Source organism: Mus pahari, unplaced genomic scaffold, assembly GCF_900095145.1.
Source record: "Mus pahari unplaced genomic scaffold, PAHARI_EIJ_v1.1 scaffold_9269_1, whole genome shotgun sequence".
Taxonomy (NCBI): Eukaryota; Metazoa; Chordata; class Mammalia; order Rodentia; family Muridae; genus Mus; species Mus pahari.
The window spans coordinates 12,388-20,680 of NW_018393247.1; positions in this window are offsets into that span (position 1 = coordinate 12,388).

Sequence of the window (8,293 nt, forward strand, 5' to 3'; positions counted from 1 at the left end):
GATAAGTGGGTATTAGTCCAATATTTTGAAATACCCAAAATTAAATTCATAGACTGTATGAAGCCCAAGAAGAAGGAAGACCAAAATATGGATGGTTCAATGCTTGTTAGAATGGGAACAAAATACTCACATGAGGAAATATGGAGACAAAGTGTGGAGCAGAGTCTGGAGCAAAGGTCATCCAGAGACTACCCCACATGAGGATCCATCTTATATTCAGTCACCAAACCTGGATGCTGTCATGAATGCTGGAAAGTCCTTTCTGATGGGAGCCTTATATGGTTGTCTACTGTGAGGCCCTGCCAGAGCCTGACAAATACAGAGGTTGGACTGAGTGTGGGGTCCCTAATAGAGGAGTTGGAGAAGGGACTGAAGGAGCTGAGGCGTTTTTTCAGCCTTATGTGGCAAGCAACAGTGCCCCATAAGCAACTGGCCAGACCTCCAGGGGTTCCTGGGGACTTGACCACCAACCAGAGTACACACTGAGGGACCCATGGCTCTGGCCACATAAGTGTCTGAGGATGGCCTTGTTGGACATCAGTGAGAGGAGAGGCCCTTAGGCCTGAGAGTGTTCGATGCCCCAGTATAGAGGAATGCTAGGGCGGGAAGAGAGGAGTGGGTGGGTGCTGGAGCACCCTCATAGAGACAGGATAGTGGGGATGGGATAGGGTGTTTCTGCAGGGGAGCCCTAGAAGTGGAAAACATTTGAAATGTAAATAAAGAAAATATCCAACAATTTTTTTAAAAAATAAATAAAAATTAAGAAGGAAAAATTGGCAACGGCTAGAAAAGTTGCAAGTAATTTATTCATATTATTGGTGGGGTTTTAAAATAGCACAAAATTTTCAGAAAATGGAGATCTCTTGAAAAGGTAAAACAAACAGTCATTACAAGTCTAAGGAACTTCAATNCTTGGGTCACATTTACAAGACTAGAAAACACACTTATACAAAGTTATACAAAAGACTCTGGAGTTGCACTCCTTGCAACATGCAATGCTGGATTGAACAGACTTATTGCCCCTTAATTGTTTTCTTCTAAGCATTCCCATTCTGGAACAATTCTGTATTTTTCTAGAAAAGCTTAAGGATATCTAGAGATTGTATTATTAAGGTCAAACTCAGAGGTGGTAGTATATTCGTTTCTATAAGATAGGGTTCTTGTATTTAGCAAACCTCTTAGTTGTTTCTATTAACAATGTGGATGGCTGCCTAAACATGAGCTGAATTGGAAAACAATGCTAGATAAGTCAGGTGGACTGAGGAATGACGTGAGGCTTCAACTCTATACAAAGAATCGGGACAGGCACCTAAGAAATTCTGAGAATGGGAGAAATAGTTTTATCCATAGAAGAGCACACCAATTATTATAATGGTAAAATTATAGATTATGTAATATAAAATTGTATTAATATAACATATAAAAGTATTGTAATTTAAAATTATAAACATAAATGGATATGTTATATTACAATCATTATAAATAAAGGAATGTATTAAAAGTTAATGAGCTTCATGGTCACATAGTTCTGTCTTCCCTGAAATACATGTATTTGAAATGTATTCCTAAGAGAAGGGCATCCCCAACATTAAATGGTCAGCCCTGAAAGCATAGATACAGGTAACATTGCACCGAGTAGTCAGGTTGTATTTATGCATATATATTTATATAGATGAAGATAATATAGCAATCAATGAGAAAAGAAGCCATGGATTTGAGGGAAAGCAATGAGGACTTTATTGGAGAAATTGGAGGGAGGAAAAGAAGGGGAAAAAGACACAATTATATTAGAGTGTCAGGAAGTAAAAGAATCAAAAGGAAAGATATTGACTATCCACACATACTTTGTCTTCCAGAATTAATATATTGAAAATTTATTCATAAATAGAAACTTGTGGAGATGTGGGAACTTTAAAGGACAATAGTAATAGGTCCACTGATTAATATAGCCTTGTAAGTAAGTTGATTATCTGTTGTAGTTTGCTGTTGTTGTAATAAAATACTATTTTAGCTTATGTTTTTTTTTTTTTGTCTTTTTTTTTTTGTCTTTTTTTTTTGGTCATAGTCCACCATTGCGGAAAATTAGAGCAGCAACTGAAGCAGGAACTGAAGAAAAATAATGGAAGGATACTGTTTATTAGCTTGTGTACTGATAAGTGTTTATCTAGATTTCTTATAGAACCCAGGGTTACAACTGCCCAGAGAAGTTCCTCTCCAAGGTTGGCTGGGCCTTCACACATTTATCATCTAGCAAACAATCTTTCTTAGACTTTGCCACAGGTCAATTTTTCCAAGATCAATTTTTCAACTCATTTGAATTTTCTTCTTCCCAAATGACTCTAGAATGTTTTAAATTGATAGTATGAATTAACTAGACTATCTATCCTATAAACTGAACACATAAATACATCACTATTAAAGCACAACTTTCCCATTCTTTGTCCTCAAAATCTCAGGTTAATACCATAATATGAAATATCACATAAATTTTAAATTCTCCCAGTCTATAAATAATTTAACACCTTAGAGTCCAAGATCTCATTAACAGTTCACAGTTTCCTAACTATAGGCTCCTAAAAAATGAAAAACTAATAAGTGCTTTCTTATTTTAAAGGTGAAGAACTGAGGCATTGACACAATCATNCGTAAGCAAATATAAATCCACACTCCACATCTATAAATCTTCTGGCTCAGTATTCAACATCTGGAACTCATTCATGCTTTCAGTGCAACCAAAACATCAGTCATCCAACCTCTCCAGCCGTGCATCCACAGAACACACAGCTTTAAAGAAAATCAGTCCAGGAACTCAAGAAGGAACCTAAAGCAGTCCCCTAAGTTAGGTGTCACAGAATCCTTCTGTGTAAAACTTATTTTAAAATTATTTCTTTTTGAGATTATATATGATATATATCATGACAATATCTCATAATATGCATATCTCATTATAATTATGAGATTATCCTGAAGATCATCTGACATTCTGATGTTAAAAGATTTCAATAAAGATGAGAAATGAAAGTTAGGCCCTTACCAATGTTCTATGTGGAGACTTGCATTCCAGTACACATGAGTTCTTCTCAAATACTCATTAAATGCAATATTTCTTCATGTTGTTGGAGTGAGTAGTCTAGAATAAAATCTTCTTACTCATTTTTATTCTTGAAATCAGAACAGAAAATTTATGTTCTGAGCATTTTTTGTTACTATTATAAATCCAATATCAGCTGGGCATTGTGGTACATACCATTAATCCCAGCACTTGGGAGGCAGAGCAAGGTTGATTTCTGAGTTTGAGGCCAGCCTGGTCTACAGAGTGAGTTCCAGAACAGCCAGGTCTATACAGAGAATCCCTGTCTGGAAAAACTCAAAAAAAAAAAAAATTCCAATGTCATGACTCTCCTCCTGTCTTCCAAAGGCACTTGTAAGACTAATATCATTTTTAACAGAGACTTTTGAAATACAACAGCCATCATAACCATGTATAGAAGGAAAGTCCCAAAGGATTTTTTCCCTACTGGGATGAGAAGCTCATGGGAAAATGTGATTAATATTTCTGGTTATCATACTTTGGTTGATACTTTCATTTTGCTTCCCCTGAGCCTAATTCTTTGGGTTTGCAAATAGTATCAATTATTGTCTTTGGAGCCAGATACTGAATTCTCATGTCATGATTGTAGGATGACTCCATTTACTTTCCCTTCTGAAGATAATCTCTGAAGCACACGAGGGCATTTTCACTGCTTGTCTTCTGCCACTGTTTACTTTACTTCTCTGAAATAAATAATAATTTGTAGTCTTTATAAAATGTTGTCTCTTATATGTTTCTATGTTATTTCAAGGGTAATATTAATTTCATAGAAGAGAATGGAGCCAAACGTATTATTAACCTTAGTAAATTTGACCATAATATTGTTTGTAGAAATGTAGACAAAATAAGTATTGCTGTTGCTTTATTGAATATATTTTTGATGAAGATATTTTCAATAAAAGTATAGGGGAAAAACTCTGGGAGTACTGTAGCAAGAAGAAATACCGAAGTTAATATATAGGAATTGTGTTATAGTGACACCTTTTCTTTTCTTTTCTTTTCTTTTCTTTTCTTTTCTTTTCTTTTCTTTTCTTTTCTTTTCTTTTCTTTTCTTTTCTTTTCTTCTCTTCTCTTCTCTTCTCTTCTCTTCCTTTCTTTTCTTTTCTCTTCTTTCTCATTCTTCCTTTCTCTCTCTCTCTCTCTCTCTCTCTCTCTCTCTCTCTCTCTCTCTCTCTCTCTCTCTCTTGCTCGCTTGCTTTCTTGCTTTCCTGCTTTCTTGCTTTCTCGTTCTTTTTTTTCTGAATGTGGAAGTTACTGACCAGCACTGCAATGTTAAAAACTAACCATTCTGGTACTAATTCAGACTAGAAAACAGTATATTTATGGCTATTTTAAGATTTAAATGAACAAAATTTGTGAATTATACTTAATGAATACATATAATTATGTATGGAATTAGTAAAAACACATGACTACTTGTTTAGTAAAAACACATGACTACTTGTTTGGTTTGTTCAGCGAATAGAGTGAATGACACCAAAGCAGCAATGAGAAAATCCAGCTTCAATAGGTATACTGTCTTTTAAATACTGTTATTCAATAAAAATGTCCAGAGTCAATAGTACAGTGTTTAATATTATTTCTGGGAGGAAACATAAAAAAAATTTAGGACATTTTCACTTCCAGGTAACAATACAGTGTTCTATTTCTGTGAGTGTATGAAATGACACAAACATGACTGAAGAGGATTTCCAATTGCCACACCTGAAACTAATAAAACTAAAAATAAATACAGCAGGTTACAGTTGAATATGTATATGAAAATAGAAATTAGTGTCTCTGAGTCTCCAGTGATTTAATATGTGATCAAACAAATCAATGGAGCTAAGGCAAAAATTTATAATACACAATTCTGAATTGAGTTCTTCTTTCACATAAATGGAGTACAACGTCTCCTTCCTTAAATATGGGTTACATTCGGTGACTTTTGATATGTTGTCATGACAACTGTACCTTTCTTCTACATGCTTTTGTGGCCTCCTCATAACAACAACAACAACAAGAAAAAAACATATATCCTCAATCAAAAGTCATGAGAAAATACAACTGCCTGATCTACAGTGATATTCTACAAAATGCCCACTTAACATCCTTAGCTGTCCACATCCTCACAACTAGAAAGGCAGTTCTACAATTGTGAGCTCCAGAGATAACTGAGATGTCATTAAGACGATCATCAAGTTGAGACCTTAAATGATATTCTTGAGAAGAGAAAGGAGACATCAGATAAACTGCTAAGATCATCTAAATAAAGCATGGAGTGTAGATAACAGTGATGTGCCAATGTCAGGTATTTCATTATACAAGAGCTATCATGATAACTGGAAAGAAATCAGAATACAAAGGATATAGGCATCTCTGTAATAATCATGTAAATACTTTTGTATATAAAAGTATTTTTAAATTAAAACTCAGTATCAAATATTTCCATATTAATCTTAACAAAAACCAAATCATAGAAGCAGTGAAAAGAGGAGAAAGCAAGAAGAAGACAAGCACATTGGCTTTCCATTTCAGACTCTGATGCTTCATAAAACTTTATATTTCATGACTCTCATCTCCTGTTAGTAACTGCATCAGAATAGCACTTGAAAATCTCCATCAATTCTCAGGTGTATCACATAATTAAATGTTGACTGATCAATACTGCCAGTCCTGTGGATAAGGGTGAGAGGAGTTTGTTATTCACAGAATAGCTATCAGGCATTTAATTCAAATTGGTTAGAGCCTGGAACAGCACAGCCCAAGTTCAGGCAGTTATGCTTAATAAGCCAATTATACAAACAGGAAATTGTGAATAAATACAAATGAATACCCAGTCACAATGTGAGCATGTTGGGAAGAAGAATGAAAAGATCAAGTGTGTTTGTCTTTGAGGTCCTAACATGGTTATCTTTCAATGTAAGGCAAGAGTTATGCCTAACTCAGCAGTCCTACCAGGTGCTGGGTTACCTTTTTCTCCAATTGAAAGTTTCAGTTCTGGAGGAAGGCTCACTAGAATTCTGCAAGTATTCAATTCCTAAGTCTCAGTATGTTACACAAATTTATAATTTTTCAAGGTTCCCTTTAATCCCAAGGTTATTTAATATAAACAATCAGAACTGTGAGAGGAATGAGATTCAGTCCTATACCGCTAAAAGCAAGGACTCTAGAGAGCTCAAGGAATGTGAGTTTTAGGAGTTATTGACAATGAGAGTAGGGTTTGTAGTGATGCAGCTGCTTTTGAGTCATTCATGTCCTTTAAGTAATATTTCACCAATATGTCTATAAACATACCCAAGAGAGTTTATTAAGCTAGATTTGGGTTGAATGTAGTCTTTGGCCTCTTCTTGGAGAGCCTGGTCTCATAGCCCAGGGAAATGTCACACACACAACATAGTAAATGTCCAATCAGGGACCAATGAAACTAAAGATGATTTGTTGTAGGGCCCCTGTGGAAATATGTACTGTGGTATGCAGCGAGACTTATCTTTGTGAAACAGGAATGTCTCAGAGGGCAATCGTGATATTGCTACACTTTCCTCTGTGAAGGAATTGTGTGCCTTCTCACTGTTGAGCATTTACATACTCCCTGAGATGGGTGATAATGTAGGAAATGAAGACCAAGAATTTGTGAATGGAATGTATTGGGGTAGAATCTTTGAATAACCATATTTTTCTATTTGTTATTAGGTGGCCTCCCTCTTTGATGAGTGGGATCTACTGAGTGAATGGAGTATTGCCCTCCACCAATACTCCAGGTGACACATTAAAGAACATATTGCTATTCCTGAAAGTAACATGTTTGGGATGGGATCATGAGCCTGCTGTAGTGTCTGTTGCATGTTTTTTGTGGTAGGTGGCTGTGGTGTCCTATATTGCTGATATTTTTCCTGATGGGAAAATAAAGACATTGTCCTTGCTTGATTTGCATCAATTAGACACAAGCTTGAATAATCTGATTGGAGGAAACTGTAATTGATAAAATGCTTCCATAAAATCAGGCTGCAGGAAAATCTATAGGTCATTTTCTTAATACGTGACTTTCTGGGAAGAGCCAGTCCCTTGGACATGGTGATTCCCATAGGCTGATATTCCTGGGTTCAGTAAGAAAGTGTTATTCACATCAGAGTGGCAAAGATCAAAATCTCAAATGACAGGACATGCTGGTGAGGATATGGAAAAATTTGAAACAGCCATTAGACTAAAAACAACCCAGATGTCTTTCAATAAAAATAAATATATAAAATGTTCTATTACACAATATAATACTATTCAGCTATTAAAAACAAAGACATCATGATTTTGCAGGCAAATGAATGGAACTAGAAAATATCATCCTGATTGAAGTTACCTAGACACCAAAGTACATGTATCATATATACTTACATGCTGGGGGCCAGCCCCATTGCAGGTTGATCCTTTCTTTTTGGTTCTTCTTGAGGCAGCAGAGGGGCAAGAGCATCAGGTGCAAGTAAGACTTTGTCTTACAAGATATTTAGGGTTGCTGTATAATAATAAAAATTTTACTTATCCAAGTCTAAGTTACTGTGCTTCCTCAGTAGACCTGCTTTCTATGATCCTCTGAGGCCAGAAACTGTTTTCTGGCTCTAAGTACAGCTTCCTCAAACAGCAAAAGATTAAGTAAATTGCATTTATACTATCTCAGCAGGAGCTGCTCTGGTCTAACTTTCAGCCTACTAGTCAGAAGTCACAATAAGAAAAAGGGATACTTAGAAAAATGATTAGAGCATTTATTAATAATTTGTAAAATGTTTCCTATGAGAGATAACTAAGGGGAAATGCAGAAAGACCTAAGTGAGGAGAGGGGAAAAAATCTTGTGAGGAAAAAAAAAAAACATTTCTTCTCTAAGTGGGATTTCTTCTCAATGTGGGGAAAGGCAAGCTTGGGATGGAGGAGGACACAGAGACTCTATATGGGTGACCCTAGATGAGATTCTTATCAATAGGGGATATAGAGATTTAAGTGGCCACCCCTGTAGTCAAGCAGGATTTCCAGGGGACAGAGGGGGACTTCAACCCACAAAATATTCAACAAAAAAAATCTCCTGCCTACTATGTACCCAGGAATAAAGATGGAGCAGAGACTGAAGGGACAGCCAAGCAATGGCTATCCCAACTTGAGACTCTGCCATTAGAGAGAGCCAACACATGGCACTATTAGTGATACTCTGCTATGCTTGTCGACTGGAACCTAGCATA